The sequence below is a fragment of the Salminus brasiliensis genome, chromosome 6, assembly GCF_030463535.1.
Source record: "Salminus brasiliensis chromosome 6, fSalBra1.hap2, whole genome shotgun sequence".
NCBI lineage: Eukaryota > Metazoa > Chordata > Actinopteri > Characiformes > Bryconidae > Salminus > Salminus brasiliensis.
In genome coordinates this window covers 35,772,780-35,791,734 of record NC_132883.1, presented here as the reverse complement: position 1 = coordinate 35,791,734, position 18,955 = coordinate 35,772,780, and the positions used below count along the sequence as shown (strand labels likewise).

General features: G+C 44.3%; 1 long non-coding RNA gene and 5 other non-coding genes across 6 annotated transcripts; all 6 read left to right on the top strand.

Moving 5' to 3' along the window:
- The first annotated feature begins 10,192 nt into the window (after positions 1–10,192).
- LOC140556922 (uncharacterized) lies at positions 10,193–12,919 on the top strand. The gene is made up of 3 exons (XR_011979783.1): positions 10,193–10,442; positions 10,572–10,621; positions 11,674–12,919. It is a non-coding gene; the product is annotated as an uncharacterized lncRNA (long non-coding RNA).
- A 2,473-nt stretch (positions 12,920–15,392) lies between these two features.
- trnat-ugu (transfer RNA threonine (anticodon UGU)) lies at positions 15,393–15,465 on the top strand. Its single transcript has one exon. It is a non-coding gene; the product is annotated as a tRNA-Thr (tRNA).
- Positions 15,466–16,079: 614 nt separating this feature from the next.
- trnas-uga (transfer RNA serine (anticodon UGA)) lies at positions 16,080–16,151 on the top strand. Its single transcript has one exon. It is a non-coding gene; the product is annotated as a tRNA-Ser (tRNA).
- A 581-nt stretch (positions 16,152–16,732) lies between these two features.
- trnaa-ugc (transfer RNA alanine (anticodon UGC)) lies at positions 16,733–16,804 on the top strand. Its single transcript has one exon. It is a non-coding gene; the product is annotated as a tRNA-Ala (tRNA).
- A 233-nt stretch (positions 16,805–17,037) lies between these two features.
- trnat-ugu (transfer RNA threonine (anticodon UGU)) lies at positions 17,038–17,109 on the top strand. The gene has a single exon. It is a non-coding gene; the product is annotated as a tRNA-Thr (tRNA).
- A 1,080-nt stretch (positions 17,110–18,189) lies between these two features.
- trnat-ugu (transfer RNA threonine (anticodon UGU)) lies at positions 18,190–18,261 on the top strand. Its single transcript has one exon. It is a non-coding gene; the product is annotated as a tRNA-Thr (tRNA).
- Positions 18,262–18,955: the final 694 nt, after the last annotated feature.

The window sequence follows — 18,955 nt, the reverse complement described above, 5'->3', positions numbered from 1 at the left end:
GCTGAGGCCAGTCAGTCCAGTAGTGCATCAACTCTGCAGGAACAGACTGGCCTCCACCACACCACACAAAGTTAACTCTGTAATGACAGAGAGTTAGGAAACTTAATAATAGCACATTTCTTTATTGTTTCATATTCTTATTTAAATATGATAATATAAAAAAGGGTCATCATTGTTGATAACAGATGCTGCACCAAATAAATATTTAAAAAGCAACTAATAAACATGGTCATCGTTGTTCATCTTGCACATCAATAAAACAATCAACTGAAATAATTGCTATTTAAGAAATGCATGTATTAATATTCAGAATTGATCTGGTATTAAATTAAAGGACCCATGAACAATCTTGAGCCAGTATGTCCACACGGGGGCGCTACTGCATTATAATTGCCTTACAGAGTTTCTTTCAAATTAAACCAGCTTTGAAACCACCTTTAGGATTTACACGAATCCACACATACATGTATCATCACTGTCCCACAAAACACCTCACCTTTCAATAGAAGCCAATGTAATAAGACTTTAATCCAGGTCATTTTGGAGTGTTTCTATTGGTCCATTCTTAATGAGAGTTTAGTTCAGGGTAAAAAAAAGTCTTTTTTATGTATATTTTTTACTTTTTAATAGAAAACAGGAAATTCTCTATTCTCTCAAATAACTTAATCAAATATATTTGGGTTGACTTTCACTTACAGTTTAAGGTTCTTAGATATATATAAACCACCACAAAAAGTAAGTTAATGTGTGATTGGCAGGTTATTTGATTGGTGTAATAATGCTTCTTGGGAATAAATCTTATACCGTTGGAAAGTCTGTTCATTTCCTTTATAAATGGGAATTCTGCCAGAAATTTGCCAAATCTTCTCTGTCATGAAACATAAATGTCCTTATTTTTTGTGCTAAGTTTAAGCACCTCCAGTCCACTTTTCTGTGCAAAAGCTCACAAAATAATACAAATTCAAAAACACACAGTTTCTATATTTATATATATTTATATAACTGGAGCTGATCACCAATCAACAGGAAACAGCAGCTTATGTTTTCACTGGTGAGACTTGAGGAAGACAAACCTGAGGAAGCGAGCGGGGGCGAGGCTAAAAGCTAACAGTGATGAACATTATGAATGAAGATAAAGGACACATAATGTGAACTGATAACAGATACAGAAGCCTTTTAATAGAGGATAGATGTCTGATAGAGGCTGGATGTACCAGGATGTTCCTCATCACACAGGGGTTACGGTCCAATATACTGTGATAAAATGTGATACTGTGAGCAAGGTGATATATTGTGATTTTTAAACATAAAAAACACCATCATTTGCATAAATTTGAATAAAAGTAAAGTTTTTTCTGTGACTTTTTTATTCTATCAGAACAGCAGGATCTGAAGACGAGTACAACACTGTGGGCTGGTGATTCTCCAACATCCTGCCCTCACTAACAGTGACTCTTATCGCTGAATGCAATCAAATCCTCAAAGCAATTTTCAACATCTAGTAGAAAAAGACAGTTACTCCAACAGAAGCAGGAAAACCTATTTTAATACCCTAGATTTCAGAAATTAACGCTGAACGAGCAGGTGTCCCAATACTTTAGTCCATTGTTGAACCTTTTGAAAGGCGCCACTGTAAAAGCAGATGATCAACGTTATTGATTTCAGTGGTTTTAATGTTATGGCTGATTGTAAAGCTTCTGGAGATCATGATCAAATGGTAACTTTATATCTAGGTGGATTTTGTGTGTTCAGAGTCTAGAACAATGTCTAGAACAGATATAGAGGTACTTCTAGCTACTTCTGGGGGACAAACGTGGTTCTTAGCGCTACTGTGTGCAGAACCTGAGGGTGGGGAACTCAGTCCTCAGTGTAAATGGAGAACCTCACTAGTCCCTGAACTCCTTTCTAGATAACCCTGTTATTTTCGCTCTCTGTCGCCATGGAGACACTGAACATGTTTCCCTTTAAACTGTAAGAGAACGTAGGTGGAACCCAGGTCACAATCTAGAACGGTAGAACGAACGTTGAGCCTCAGTCGTTTACCGACCCCCACAGCGCTCAGCTGCTCCTTCTGCTCCTCTGAGAACTTTTCAGCTTTTTCGACGAGACCAACTCCTGCTTCTTCTGCAGCAACTACATCTCTACAACAGCTCCATTTTGGACGAGCTCCACTCCTTCTTCTTCCTCTAGAACCACCTCAACAACTTCGACGAGGACCCCTCCACCTGCTTCAACGAGGACCCCTCCACCTGATTCAACGAGGACCCCTCCACCTGCTTCAACGAGGACTCCTCCACCTCCTTCAACGAGGACCCTCCACCTCCTTCAACGAGGACCCTCCACCTCCTTCTAGAAGAGCGACTTCAGCTGTTTCCACGATGCGCGGCGTCTTCGCTCTTCGCCCCCCGGCGGTGGAGCTCCGTTTGCGCCCCCTCCTGTTCGCAGCTGGGGTCGCAGCTGCCACTGCCGGAGCTTATTATGTCCTCTCTGCCCGCAGGTCCCGAGATCGACAGCGGACACCGAGGACCGTCGATGCCGCTGTCCAGACCGCAGCAGAAGGTAGCTAGAGCTCTTTAAAGCGTTAAAGCCGAAAGATAGACTCATGTAAAAATGTGCTCACTAGCTGTGTTTGTGTATTTGAGTGTTGGAGAAGCTAAGCAGCGAAACAGAGGTCTGTCTGAAGCTAGCTAGCTAAGTTAGCTAGGGTACTTATCTAGGTTAGCTAGGTTTACAAGATGGAGGATGTGACTCACACTGTCCTGTATTCAAGATAGGAGGGGTGTCTTCACTGTTTCTCTTTTTCAGACCCAGCGATTCATCTGGTCATCACTGCGGAGGACGGACAGCTTACCCTCAGCCCTCCGTTTGGATCTGTGATTCCGTACCGGGTAAGAGAAATGATGCAGTTGCTTTAACTGGAATTTGGGAGGTTCTAGATACTTTATACTGCAGAGATGATTTAATAGGATGCAGCTCATTGCAGTCTTTCTGCCGTGTCTCATTGCAGTGTCCCAGGCGCTTTCTGGAGCAGCTGATCCTGGATCATTGCCCCAAGGATGTGCTCAGTTCCATCTGGACCCTTAGGTTCTCCTACCGGCGGTGGTACATCCGGGACAACCAGGTATGCACTTCCTCCTGTGGGGAAGAACCCTCATTTAGTACGGTTACTCGTGTCTGTATGGTTCCTATGTGGTAGAGTTAGCACTTCTCCTACAGACTGTGGCTCAACCCACACCAGCAGGTGAGGACTCCTTTGGTATAGTTACTCGTATCTGGAGCTTTGCGTCTTACTTGTGTGTGTTTTTTTATTCTGCAGAAGATCTGTGTGCGCCGACACCACGTGCTCCTGATGCGGGGGGACGTGACCCAGTCGTGGTGGATCCTCACCAACGACTTCTTCAACCTTCTTCTACCTTCTGAGGAGGTAGATAAACTCTTCCACTTCCAGTTGTTTCTGTTACTCTATTATTTTTATATGTAATTAATTATTCTTCACGTGATTCATATGAACCCTCTAACCTCTCTCTTACAGGCCCCCATCTGGTTCGCATCGGCAGCACAGGTGACCTTTGCTGAGGTAAGACGTCTCAGCCACGTTCTCCTAAGTCTAGCTTCCTCATGGCCTTTGACTCACATGGTAATGCCTTGTGTCTTTGTAGCGCATCGAAGGTCACCTGCACCGTGTAGCGTCCGGCCGCTTCACCAAGCGCTCCACCCCCAAAACATCTGGAGGCGTTCAGGTAACTTTAGCACGTTCTAGTCAGAACTGATCTGCATGTTCTTGTAGAACGTACCTCAGAAAGCCAACACGCTACACTTCTCCCCAGCGTGAGATGTGATGTATAGAGTGTGTGTTGTTTGTTTTACAGGTGCTCCACACGTATCAGGACCTGGTCATCGGCGATGACGGGTGGACCTCCTTTGCCAACTCATGGCCTGAGGACACCACCTGCCAGCCAGAGCCTCAGCAGGAGTCCAGCGCTTCTGACTGGCCTCAGCCCGGACCAGCTCCTGAGGTAAAACTAATCACACTAGTGTTATGAGACGTCGTCGTACCGTTTCCAATTCTGTTCAGCATTAATTAAAGTGGAATATTTGGTCTTACAGGCGACTGGAGACAGCGCTGCAGCGAGGGAGGTGCCCGCTTTGCAGTAAGTGTCACGGCCGCTTAAGTTCTGTACACTGTAAACAGAATTGAGGTGTTTGTGTTGATTCTGAAATGGGAGATTTCCTCCTTTTCCACAGCGCCTTCTCAACCATTCAGGGGATCAGGAACTTCCCCCTGAAGCTGAATGCCCTGCGTCTGGCCTTCACTGTAAGTGGCAACCCATGAAAGTACTTTTTCACATCTCAAGGTCTTCAGTTGTGTCTTGTGTTCTTCCTTCTCTAACATCCCGTTCTTCATTCCTGTAGTTCCTGCTGAGCGACGCGGAGCGCAGAGAGTACGTCTGTGAGGCCGGCAAGGCAGTTCTCAGTGACCTGGCCGATCTCAACGACAGGGTAACCACATGACCACGATCTAAAACCCCTGAAATACTTAAAACACTGTGATGAAAATGAATGAATGTGATTTTAAACATCTCTCTGTTCATCCTGCAGAATCTGGTCGTCTTCCTGCTGGCGTACGACCGACTGCTTGCGTTGGCTCAGGATCCTTCTTGCCATCAAGGAATTGAAGAGGAGCTGGCGCAGATTGGGGTGAGTTTCATTAACCAGGCTTGAGTGAAAACCTTTGTACCTCGTAGAAAAATGGATGGTTCTTCTGACCCTGGTGTTTCCTCCTACTCTCAGATTCAGCACTTCAACTTCATAGACATCGTCTATGAGGTGGTGATCCTTGGTCTTCAGGCTGGAGGGAGACCTCCGATCTGTCCGGTAAGAGACGTTTTCAGTTCTTGCGTGTGTTGTGTTCTAGATATTAGAGCCTACACAGAACTAAGCAGCCTTTCTCACATCTGTACCACTTCTCACACTGTTGCAGACGGCTGGGGGATTTCTGGATCATCTCATGGCCGTGATATCCTCTTTCTCTGCTACCAGCGAGCAGAGCAGTGCCGGGGCTCAGCAGTACCAGCTCCTGGTCCAGGTAACCCTCAGAATCCTTCACAAAACAGAAGAGAGAACCTCACAGCTTCTCCTCCAGACATTCAGAGCAGACATGGTGTAGATGTAAGGGTTTTGTTGGCCTCCTTTGACAACAGCCTCTTCTTCTGATTGCTTTCAGAACGCACTGATGCGCTTCCTGGGGGCCATCTTTGCTCTGGAGGAGTCTGTGTACGAGGACCCTGTATCTGTGGCCGCAGCCGTGTGGGAGTTGGTCGGGAGCCACGTCAACCAGCTCCTGGACAGCCTGGAGGCTTTGGAATAAGTCATCATTTTCTTTTATTTTCTTTAACCCCTCGCTACCTTCCCTATTAATTCTATTATACTTCTATTAATTATTTCAAATTCATTTACAGCTCATTTAACCCCCACTCTAAGACTTCCCCCTATTTAATATAGTTTTAATATATTAATTTTAAAATATCTGAGGATTTTTTTGTATGTTTATTATTAATGTTTAATTAATATAAGTATATTTATTAATTAATAAATTCTCTAGTATGTTGTAATATAGGTTGTGTTTGTGCTTTTATTAAATAAGGTGAAGATCTTTTCTATTAATTTTCTGTAATTCAGTGTTATTTGTAGTTGAATTTGTCCATTTTGTGTTTTAAAACTTTTGCAGTGCCTCTCCACTCTTTTTCTGTTTCTTTGCAGGTGCCCTGACTCTACTAGACTGACTGGGGTCCAGCACATCCCCCCAAACAATACTGTGAGTCATTTATTTAATTCATTTCCATGTATATTTGTTCTATTTATTTGTCAGGATTAGATGTCTGTGTCTGTAGACTGTTAATTTCAGTCCCTCTGACCCCACTTTTCTGTTTCCTTTCTCTATATGACGTGCGTCTGCGTTATGGAGCCTCAATTAGTCAGTCCAGGAATGAATGGCCTTCACAACACCCTCCCGTAAGTAAACGGTTAATTTCTTTATCTGTTTATCGTCAGCATTAGAGAACTCTGTGTAGATGAGAAGGTCAAATACAGTACATCTAACCCCACATTTTTTTCTTTTAATTTTCTGTCTCTGTACATCGGTGTGATGGAGCCTCAACACTGCAGATGACTCTGGTCAAGATTACAGGAAGGTTTTGGAATCACCACTTATTCCATCATCTGTTAGCTCAGGCCAGTAAGTCCAGTAGTGCATTGACTCTGCTGGACTGACTGGCCTCCACCCCACCCACCCGTAAGTAAACAATCCATTGTAGTATCTGTTTATTGTCAGTATAAGAGAACTGTGTCTAAATTATGCGATCTATTACAGCCCATCTAACCCTATATCTCTGTTTCCCTCCTCTTTATGATGTGTGTCTGCTTTATGGAGCCTCAATAAGTCAGTTCAGTCTGACTCTGCTGGACTGACTGGCCTCCACCAATCCCTCCCGTAAGTAAATAAACAGTTTCTGTAAGTTTATTTTTGGTATTAGAGAATTCTGTGTAGATCAAAAGGTTAAATACAGTCCATCTAACCCCACATTTCTGTCTTTTACTTTTCTATCTCTACATCGGTGTGATGGAGCCTCAGGACTGCAGTTGACACTGATCCAGGCTACAGGAAGGTTTTCGGACCACCACTTATTTCACCACCTGTTAATTGAGGCCAGTCAGTCCAGTAGCGCATCGGCTTTACTGGACGAACTGGCCTCCACTCCACCTTCCCGTAAGTAAAAAGTCCATTTCTGTTTATTGTCAGTATTAAAGAACTGTTTGTAGAGTAAAAGGCCAAATACAGTACGTCTGACCCCACATTTCTGTTTTTCGCTTTTCTCTCTGATGGAGCCTCCATACTGGAGTTCTGGGACATGCAGCTGTGATGTCCATTTTATTCCACATCGATTAGCTCAAACCAGTCAGTCCAGCAGTGCATCGACTCTGCTGGACTGACTGGCTTTCACCACACCCTCTTGTAAGTAAACGATTAATTTCAGTATCTGTTTATTGTCAGTATTGTCAGAACTCTGTGTAGATGAGAAGATCAAATACAGTCCATCTAACCCCACATTTCTGTTTCCTTCCTCTGTATGATGTGTGTCTGCATTATGGAGCCTCAGTCAGTCAGTTCAATCCGACTCTGCTAGACTGACTGGCCTTCACCACATCCTCCTGTAAGTAACTGATTCATTTCTGTAAGTTCATTTTTGGTATTAGAGCACTCTGTTTAGAAGAGAAGGTTAAATGCAGTCCACCTGACCCCACAATTTTTTATTTAACTTTTCTATCTCTGTACATCGGTGTGATGGAGCCTCAGGACTGCAGCTGACACTGATCCAGGCTACAGGAAGGTTTAGGGACCACCACTTATTCCACCAGCTGTTAACTGAGGCCAGTCAGTCCAGTAGTGCATCGGCTTTACTGGACGACCTGGCCTCCACCCCACCTTCCTGTTAGTAAATGGTCCATTTCTGTATCTGTTTATTGTCAGTATTAAAGAACTGTTTGTAGAGTAAAAGGCCAAATACAGTACGTCTAACCCCACATTTCTGTTTTTCCCTTTTCTCTCTGATGGAGCCTCCATACTGGAGTTCTAGGACAGGCAGCTGTGATGTCCATTTCCACATCGACTAGCTTAATCCAGTCAGTCCAGCAGTGCATCGACTCTGCTGGACTGACTGGCCTCCACCACACCCTCTTGTAAGTAAACGATTAATTTTAGTATCTGTGTTTTGTCAGTATTAGAGAACTCTGTGTATATGAGAAGACCTAATACAGTCAATCTAACCCCACATTTTTTCCCTCTTATGTATGATGTGTGTGCGTTATGGAGCCTCAATCAGTCAGTTCAATCCGACTCTGGTAGACTCACTGGCCTTCACCACACTCTCCTGTTAATTTATTAAATTATTATTCATTTCTGTAAGTTTATTTTTGGTATTAGAGAATTCTGTGTAGATAAGAAGGTCCAATATAGTCCATCTAACCCCACATTTCTTTCTTTTACTTTTCTATCTCTGTCTGTTGGTATGATGGAGCCTCAACACTGCAGCTGACTCAGGTGGCTACCACCACTGAGAGACAGCAGAACACTAAGTCCACGCTTCTTCAGCATGTTCTGATTAGAGTATTTGCATGGATTTCCATTCACCATATGATCTCACACATTAGGGAAACCCTTCCAGTAATGATGTCTATTGTATTCCACCATCTGTCAGTATTAGAGAAATGAAAGCTCTAGTGAAAGTTCTATCAAGAGACTCCAATGCAGCATCAGCAGCATTGGCTTTTGTCCCTCCCGCCGCTGCGGTGGTTTGCTCCCGGTTGAGATCAAGGTTATGAGTATCAAACGTCGTTTTCCGCAAAGTCAGCGTCTTTTTTGCACTGTTTAACTCGTCGTTTAACTCGTTTAAATCATCTGGATCGGTCTGTTGTGGACACGGAGCTGTTGGTCCGCCATTTCTTGTTCCATGTGTGGGTCTCACAGCCAGGTGCCTGCCCTTCGCCCCACGGTTTGCCTTGGTGTTGTCCCGGGCGCTCTCCCTGGTGCTGAATCTGTAAGCACTTCTCTGGACAGGTGGCGTACCTTTCCTACAGGGGTATTCCTCTGTGTAATCATTTTAACAACCCCTCCCCAAGTCTATGTGCCCTCAGCGCCTTCGTCCCGCAAGACACAGCAAAGTTCTTCCTTCAAAGACCTTTTGAGCCGGTGTTAAGTACTCTTCTCGGTTCTGTTTTGCTGTAAAGCTGACATTTGTTTTGCATCTTTTGGACGATTTTCTGTTGCTTGATTTCCTGTCTTCCCGAGGCTCTGCATTGGATGTTTTGGTTGGAGTGTTTCGTGTGTTCCACTTCTCTGGAATTTTTGGGCGTCCTGTTGGATTCGGGCCTCATGATGGCGTCTCTGCCTGTCAATAAGCTGTCTCGGCTCCAGCCCCTATTGAAGTTTTTTCTCGTCAATGGTTTGCTGAGAAATGGCCGTCTGAGTTCAGTCAACTCACCATTGGATCTGTATCCTCGCCGCTTCACGAGTTGTATCCCGTAGTTGTGGCTAGTGTCCTCTGGGGTGAAAGCTGGAGACGGATTCAATTATTTTGGGACAATGAAGCTGTTGTCTCGATTATTAATAGAGGACAATCCTCGTGCACTTAAATTATGACTGAGGCGTTTAACTTGGCAATCGGTTATTCATTATTTCATATTAACTGCTGAACATATTCCGGAACAATGCAATTCTGTCGCTGATGGTCTTTCCCGTTTTGGGTTGCAGGATTTCAGGCGTCTCGAACCTTCAGCACATCAAGATCCAACTCCATATCAGCCAACCTCTCTTTTAATCCTGAATTATAGAGCTCACTATAGTACTATAGTACTCACTATTAGACTCTGCAAAAAGTTACATGACAAAAGGCTTAGCCCCGTCCACTCGCAAAGCTTACAGTCTCACATGGTCACTCTTCACGCTTTTTATTTCATTATCTGTTTATTGTCAGTATTAGAGAACTCTGTGTAGATACAGTCCATCTAACCCCACATTTCTATCTTTTCCTTTTCTCTCTGTACATTCAGTGTGATGGTGCCTCAACACTGCAGCTGACACTGGTCCAGGCTTGAGGAAGGTTTTGGGACCACCACTTATTCCACCACCTGTTAATTGAGGGCAGTCAGTCCAGTAGTGCATCGGCTTTACTGGACGAACTGGCCTCCACCCCACCTTCCCGTAAGTAAATAGTCCTATTTCTGTCTATTGTCAGTATTAAAGAACTGTTTGTAAAGTAAAAGGCCAAACACAGTACGTCTAACCCCACATTTCTGTTTTTCCCTTTTCTCTCTGATGGAGCCTCCATATTGGAGTTCTAGGACAGGCAGCTGTGATCTCCATTTTATTCCACATCGATTAGCTCAATCCAGTCAGTCCAGTAGTGCATCGACTCTGCTGGACTGACTGGCCTCCACCACACCCTCTTGTAAGTAAACGATTAATTTCAGTATCTGTTTATTGTCAGTATTAGAGAACTCTGTGTAGATGAGAAGATCAAATGCAGTCCATCTAACCCCACATTTCTGTTTCCTTCCTCTGTATGATGTGTGTCTGCATTATGGAGCCTCAGTCAGTCAGTTCAATCCGACTCTGCTAGACTGAATGGCCTTCACCACATCCTCCTGTAAGTAACTGATTCATTTCTGTAAGTTCATTTTTGGTATTAGAGCACTCTGTTTAGAAGAGAAGGTTAAATACAGTCCACCTGACCCCACAATTTTTTATTTTACTTTTCTATCTCTGTACATCGGTGTGATGGAGCCTCACCACTGCAGCTGACACTGATCCAGGCTTCAGGAAGATTTTGGGACCACCACTAGTGCATCAGCTTTCCTGGACGAACTGGCCTCCACCCCACCTTCCTGTAAGTAAATGGTCCATTTCTGTATATTGTCAGTATTAAAGAACTGTTTGTAAATTAAAAGGCCAAATACAGTCCATCTAAATCCACATTTCTGTTTCCTTCCTCTGTATGATGTGTGTCTGCATTCAGTCAGTTCAGTCCGACTCTGCTGGACTGACTGGCCTTCACCACATCCTCCTGTAAGTAAATGATTAATTTCTGTAAGTTTATTTTTGGTATTAGAGAATCCTGTGTAGATAAAAAAGTCCAGTATAGTCCATCTAACCCCACATTTCTTTCTTTTACTTTTCTATCTCTGTTGGTGTGATGGAGCCTCAACACTGCAGCTGACTCAGGTGGCTACCACCACTGAGAGACAGCACAACACTAAGACCACGCTTCTTCAGCATGTTCTGATTAGAGTATTTGCAGGGAGATCTGATGTCAGATCTTAAGATCTGACATCATTCAAGGTTATGAGTATCATAAGTAGTTCTCTGCAAACTCAGTGTCTTTAATTGCACTGTTTAACTCGTCGTTTAACTCGTTTAAATCGTCTGGATCGGTCTGTTGTGTACACGGAGCTGTTGGCCCGCCATTTCTTGTTCCATGTGTGGGTCTCACAGCCAGGTGCCTGCCCTTTGCCCCACGGTTTGCCTTGGTGTTGTCCCGGGCGCTCTCCCTGGTGCTGAATCTGTAAGCACATATCTGGACAGGCGGCGTACCTTTCCTACAGGGGTATTCCTCTGTGTGATCATTTTAACAACCTCTCCCCAAGTCTATGTGCCCTCGGTGCCTTCGTCCCGCAAGGCACAGCAAAGTTCTTCCTTCAAAGACCTTTTGAGCCGGTGTTAAGTACTCTTCTCGGTTCTGTTTTGCTGTAAAGCTGACATTTGTTTTGCATCTTTTGGACGATTTTCTGTTGCTTGATTTCCTGTTGATGTCTCTGCTTGTCCATAAGCTGTCTCGGCTCCAGTCCTTATTGAAGTCTTTTCTCGTCTCTGCTGTTGTTGCTTAATATTGTACAACATTAAGTCCACAGGTCCACTAAGTCGACCAAGTCTGAACAGAGTATTTGCAGGGATTTCCATTCACCACTAATGATGTCTATTGTATTCCACCATCTGTCAGTATTAGAGAAATGAAAGCTCTAGAGAAAGTTCAGGTGACTCCAATGCAGCATCACTGTTCTTCAGACAATCATCAGTCGTTGTTAAAAGTTCACTAATCACATGTTTTTTTTTGCTTTCAGAAGTGACGTCACGTCTCTCTGTGCACGCGGTTGCCTTGTCTTGACTGGTTTGACTCTGGTGGAGATTTTGCTTACCCTTCTCCTGCCCCGTCCATCCAGCGAAGTTCTCGTCTGCTTGCCCAGGCCCCGCCCTGGTCTGCGTGGACGGCGAATCAGATCTTGGAGCTTCTGGCTGTTCGTGGCGTTCTGGTGTGCACCGTATTGTCTCTCGAGGATCTGCGGCTCCTGACGTCTAATGCTCTGGGTAGCCCTCTCGCTCTGGACATTGTTGGGGCACCTTCTGGGCCTGCACCCTCCGTGCTCGTGAACCAAGTGCCTTTGGATAGGCCTTTTGTTCCTCCCACCGCTGTGGCGGTTTCCTTTCGGTTGAGATCTGACATCATTCAAGGTTATGAGTATCATAAGTTGTTCTCTGCAAAGTCAGCGTCTTTTATTGCACTGTTTAACTCTCGTCTGGATTGGTCTGTTGTGGACACGGAGCTGTTTGTCCGCCATTTTGGCTGTCATTGAGTGCTCACCTGTTCCGGTTTGCCTTGGTGGCGTCCCGGGTGCTCCCCCTGGTGCTGAATCTGTGAGCGCTTCTCTGGACAGGCGGCATACCTTTCCCACGGGGGTCATCCTCTGTGTAATCATTTTAACGACCCCTCCTCAAGTCTGTGTGTCTTCCACCCCTGTGGCCGTTCCTGTCCTTTCCTCTTTTCTTTCTGTGCACCCTGATCATTGTTTTGTTGATTATTCACTCACAGGGCTTTCTCTGGGCTTTTGGGTCGGGGTCCTGTACCCTCTGTCCTCTTCCTATGTCTCTAGGAACCTTCAGTCTGCTTTCTCTAAACCTCACGTTGTTACTGCACTCATCGACCATGAGGTGAATAAAGGTCATTTGATTGGCCCTTTTAAGTCCCCTCCGTTTGCTCCTTTTCAGGTTCCTTCCTTAGGCGTGGCTACTTGCAGATATTCATGGAAGAACCGTTTGGTTCTCGCCTCATTCTGATTGTGTTGCTTGTGTTAATGACTGTTTTCTGCTCAAACCTTTTCCTTGTTCTATGCTTCTGTGGATGATGCTATTAGGCTCATTAAGGTGACGGGTCTTGGCGCACTGTTGGCTAAGGACGATATAGCTGATACTTTTAAGCTCCTTCCCCTTCACCCTTATTCAGTGTTAAGTGGACTTCTACAGGGTGGGCCATTTATATGGATACACCTAAATAAAATGGGAATGGTTGGTGATATTAACTTCGTGTTTGTGGCACATTGGTATATGAGAGGGGGCATACGAGTCATTTGAGATGGGTGGTGGCAATGGCGGCCATTTTGAAGTTGGCCATTTTGGATCCAACTTTAGTTTTTTCAATGGGAAGAGGGTCATGTGACACATCAAACGTATCGAGAATTTCACAAGAAAAACAATGGTGTGCTTGGTTTTAACGTAACTTTATTCTTTCATGAGTTATTTACAAGCTTCTCTTTGTTTACAGCCATTGACATGTCGCAGAGGTTAACACGTGAGGAGCGGATAGAAATTGTGTTGATGTCTGGTGAACACAGTACCCGGGTCATTGCAGCAGATTTCAATGCAAGACACCCTACGAGACCACCCATCTCCCACAGTTAGCAAACTGCTTGCCAAGTTTCGTGAAACTGGTTCAGTGTTGGATTTGCCAAAATGTGGACGCATGAAAACTGTCACTAATGAAGAAACATCAGTGGCTGTCCTAGCTTCATTCAGCAAGAGCCCACAGCGTAGCACTCGCCGCATGTCACTGTAGAGTGGCATCAGTGGAACATCCCTTTGGCGGATAATACCAGCGACAAGCTGCGAGTTGTGGATGTTCCTTTATTCGAAGCAGTCCTGAGTTACTGATGCCGTTTTTGACGAGCCACTGCAGACAATTAAAGATCATTAGCGGAGGATCTTTCAGGGTCACGCGAAACGACTACCTCCTATTTGGTCTGGAGGGAATAATGGATGGTGTAGTTCAGCTCACGAAGCCGACGCTGGACGTCCATCCTACATTTGCCCTCCGAACAGAATCGAGGCTCACCTCCTTTTGGGCCACACCGCTGGAGACAGAGCGCAGTCGTTCGGAGTGTCCGAGAGAACAGTTGTCCAGAGGATGACCCCGTATGGCATAAGGTCATTTCTACTCAACAAACTCTCTGCAGCTCTTCTTTCTCTTCGCTCTTTCTATCTCAGCGCATTTTTCTAGACAAGGTAGTGAGGACAGTGTGTTCCAGTCACCAGGTGTTCCAGTACGGTAACCACATCACAGGTAGAGACAGAAACCGCGCTGGTAGAAAATGTACGTGTGCTTCATCACTTCCAACAACACTGTTCTCAAATGGGCTGAACTACTGGACTGTGTTGCTCTGCCTGAAAGTTGGGGATAGAAGCTGTTGTCTTGCTGTACATCGTCATGCCAGTTGAGGAAGATTTCTGGGGTTTTGATGTTGGGCCATAAACTGACTAGAGCTCTTAGACCTTATTTGCTTAGGTTTAGATTCAAGCCCACACGTACACATATATGATGACCTCAAATAGGGTGACTTGTTCGAATCGTGTCATTTCTGACACAACAGCTGTTTTGCAGGAGGTTTAAAAGGCAGAGTATTTTTTTCTATTCCACATGGACAGATTTAAAGTCCTTATAAAGCTTTCATTGCAGTGGAGGTAGTGAATGGTCAGCTATTTACCCAACTCTTACCCAACAAAGGTCCAGGGTTCAATCCCCTGCATCTCCATGTTATAACCTGCTAGGCTGTTTTTTGCAACTTCAGTCTACGAGTATCAGGAATTTTTCTCCATTGTCTGACCTGTTAGAGTATTTCTTTGCAACTTCAGAGAAAAAGAAACCAGACATTTAGTTCTAGACAAATTCTGCCGCATGTGTTGCAAGGTGCCCAGGATGGGAGTACATGCACATTCTTCTACTGAAGCAGAGGTTACACCAACGTTTGCTAAAAGTTCAAACTGAGCATTTAGCAAGAATTTTATTCATTGAGTCAGCTAAGAATTGTCAGGAGACCGGTTGAGGCATAGAGTCATGGGACTAGCACAGCTGATGAGCTGGCATGGTGGCCAAGTGGTAAGGCGTCGGTCTTGTCTTTTAGACTGAAGCTCATTATTGGAAGCATGCTGAAGTGAATCAAAACCACAACAAAAAATGTTCATTAAAAAGGCATTTGCAGCTGGAGGAACTTGCTTGATTTGCATGTTCTGAGACAGTATCAGAAGAATGTTTACTGTTATGCTCAGGTAACCGAAGATCACGGGTTAGATCCCCGTTTGTGCCTTTTTCCAAGCAAAAAGAAGCTTAATGGGAGCTTTTATTACATGTTAATCAAATCCTCCCCATCTTTGCTGTATGTCTTACTTTTACTCATGCTCTTCGGTTCCTCAAACAGAAGATTGGCAGAGGGTATGTAGCTCTGTGGTAGAGTGCATGTTTTGCATGTATGAGGTCCTGGGTTCAATCCCCAGCATCTCCACTGAATTTGTCTTTTAGACTGAAGCTCATTATTCGAAGCATGCTGAAGTGAATCAAAACCACAACAAAAACTGTTCATTAAAAAGGCATTTGCAGCTGGAGGAACTTGCTTGATTTGCATGTTCTGAGACAGTATCAGAAGAATGTTTACTGTTATGCTCAGGTAATTAACTCCTGTTGCTTTTACAGGTACATTTGTCCAGTGCTTCCACGCCAAATCAAAACCAAGGCTGCGGCCGTGATGGCCAAGTGGCAAGGCGTCGGTCTTGTAAACCGAAGATCACGGTTTCGATCCCCGTTCGTGCCTTTTTCCAAGCAAAAAGAAGCTTAATGGGAGCTTTTATTACATGTTAATCAAATCCTCCCCATCTTTGCTGTATGTCTTACTTTTACTCATGCTCTTCGGTTCCTCAAACAGAAGATTGGCAGAGGGGATGTAGCTCAGTGTTTGAGCGCATGCTTTGCATGTATGAAGTCCTGGGTTCAATCTCCACTGAATTTGTCTTTTAGACTGAAGCTCATTATTGGAAGCATGCTGAAGTGAATCAAAACCACAACAATAACTGTTCATTAAAAAGGCATTTGCAGCTGGAGGAACTTGCTTGATTTGCATGTTCTGAGACAGTATCAGAGGAGTGTTTACTGTTATGCTCAGGTAATTAACTCCTGTTGCTTTTACAGGTACATTTGTCCAGTGCTTCCACGCCAATTCAAAACCAAGGCTGTGGGCGTGATGGCCAAGTGGCAAGGAGTCGGTCTTCTAAACCGAAGATCACAAGTTTGATCCCCGTTCGTGCCTTTTCCAAGCAAATAGAAACTTAAAGGGAGCTTTTATTACGTGTCAATCAAATCCTCCCCATCTTTGCTGAATGTCTTATTTTTTCTCATGCTCTTGGGTTCCTCAAAAAGAAGATTGGCAGAGGGGATGTAGCTCAGTGGTAAAGCGCATGCTTTGAATGTTTGAAGTCCAGGGTTCAATCCCCTGCATCTCCGTGTTATAACCTGCTGGGCTGGTTTTTGCAACTTCAGACTACGAGGATCAGGAATTTTTCTCCATTGTCTGACCTATTAGAGTATTTCTTTGCAACTTCAGAGAAACACAAACCAGATATTTAGTTCTAGACAAATTCTGCCGCATGTGTTGCAAGGTGCCCAGGATGAGAGTACATGCACATTCTTGTACTGAAGCAGAGGTCACACCAACGTTTGCTAAAAGGTCAAACTGAGCATTTAGCAAGAATTTTATTCATTGAGTCAGCCAAGAATTGTCAGGAGACCGGATGAGGCATAGAGTCATGGTACTAGTACAGTTGATGAGCTGGCATGTTGGCCAAGTGGTAAGGCGTTGGCCTTGTAAACCTAAGATCATGGGTTTGACCCCTGTCCGTGCCTTCTTTCTTGGAAGATTCTGCCCAATGTCACTTTGCTGGTAGCTTTTGCATGCCCCATCATATATGATATTCCAGCTTACTATGTTAAAATGCTGACTATGCAGGATTTTAACTCTGCCCTTGCTGTAAGTTTAAAGCTTTGGCTTGTCCCATGGGCAAATTGTCAACAACCTGCAGCAAGTTGGGGATGTAGCTCAGTGGTAGAGCGCATGCTTTGCATGTATGAGGTCCTGGGTTCAATCCCCAGCATCTCCACTGAATTTGACTTTTAGACTGAAGCTCATTATTCGAAGCATGCTGAAGTGAATCAAAACCACAACAAAAACTGTTCATTAAAAAGGCATTTGCAGCTGGAGGAACTTGCTTGATTTGCATGTTCTGAGACAGTATCAGAAGAATGTTTACTGTTATGCTCAGGTAATTAACTCCTGTTGTTTTACAGGTACATTTGTCCAGTGCTTCCACGCCAATTAAAAACCAAGGCTGTGGGCGTGATGGCCAAGTGGCAAGGCGTTGGTCTTGTAAACCGAAGGTCACTGGTTCGATCCCCGTTCATGCCTTTTCCAAGCAAAAAGAAGCTTAATGGGAGCTTTTATTACATGTCAATCAAATCCTCCCCATCTTTGCTGAATGTCTTACTTTTACTCATGCTCTCTGGTTCCGTAAACAGAAGATTGGCAGTGGGGATGTGTCTCAGTGGTAAAGCGCATGCTTTGCATGTATGAGGTCCAGGGTTCAATCCCGTGCATCTCCATGTTATAACCTGCTTGGCAGGTTTTTGCAACTTCAGACTACAAGGATCAGGAATTTTTCTTCATTGTCTGACCTTTTAGAGTATTTCTTTGCAACTTCAGAGAAACACAAACCAGACATTTAGTTCTAGACAAATTCTGCCGCATGTGTTGCAAGGTGCCCAGGATGGGAGTACATGCACATTCTTGTACTGAAGCAGAGGTCACACCAACGTTTGCTAAAAGTTTAAACTGAGCATTTAGCAAGAATTTTATTCATTGAGTCAGCCAAGAATTGTCAGGAGACCGGTTGAGGCATAGAGTCATGGAACTAACACAGTTGATGAGCTGGCATGTTGGCCAAGTGGTAAGGCTTCGGTCTTGTAAACCGAAGATCATGGATTCGGCCCCCGTCTGTGCCTTCTTTCTTGGAAGATTCTACCCAATGTCACTTTGCTGGTAGCTTTTGCATGCCCCATCATATATGATGTTCCAGCTTACTATGTTAAAATGCTGACTATGCAGGATTTTAACTCTGCCCTCACTGTAAGTTTAAAGCATTGGCTTGTCCCATGGGCACATTGTCAACAACCTACAGCAAGTTGGGGATGTAGCTCAGTGGTAGAGCGCATGCTTTGCATGTATGAGGTCCTGGATTCAATCCCCAGCATCTCCACTGAATTTGTCTTTTAGACTGAAGCTCATTATTGGAAGCATGCTGAAGTGAATCAAAACCACAACAAAAAATGTTCATTAAAAAGGCATTTGCAGCTGGAGGAACTTGCTTGATTTGCATGTTCTGAGACAGTATCAGAAGAATGTTTACTGTTATGCTCAGGTAATTAACTCCTGTTGTTTTACAGGTACATTTGTCCAGTGCTTCCACGCCAATTAAAAACCAAGGCTGTGGGCGTGATGGCCAAGTGGCAAGGCGTTGGTCTTGTAAACCGAAGGTCACTGGTTCGATCCCCGTTCATGCCTTTTCCAAGCAAAAAGAAGCTTAATGGGAGCTTTTATTACATGTCAATCAAATCCTCCCCATCTTTGCTGAATGTCTTACTTTTACTCATGCTCTCTGGTTCCGTAAACAGAAGATTGGCAGTGGGGATGTATCTCAGTGGTAAAGCGCATGCTTTGCATGTATGAGGTCCAGGGTTCAATCCCGTGCATCTCCATGTTATAACCTGCTTGGCAGGTTTTTGCAACTTCAGACTACAAGGATCAGGAATTTTTCTTCATTGTCTGACCTTTTAGAGTATTTCTTTGCAACTTCAGAGAAACACAAACCAGACATTTAGTTCTAGACAAATTCTGCCGCATGTGTTGCAAGGTGCCCAGGATGGGAGTACATGCACATTCTTGTACTGAAGCAGAGGTCACACCAACGTTTGCTAAAAGTTCAAACTGAGCATTTAGCAAGAATTTTATTCATTGAGTCAGCCAAGAATTGTCAGGAGACCGGTTGAGGCATAGAGTCATGGAACTAACACAGTTGATGAGCTGGCATGTTGGCCAAGTGGTAAGTCGTCGGTCTCGTCAACCGAAAGTCATGGGTTCGACCCCCGTCCGTGCCTTCTTTCTTGGAAGATTCTACCCAATGTCACTTTGCTGGTAGCCTTTGCGTGCCCCATCATATATGATGTTCCAGCTTACTATGTTAAAATGCTGACTATGC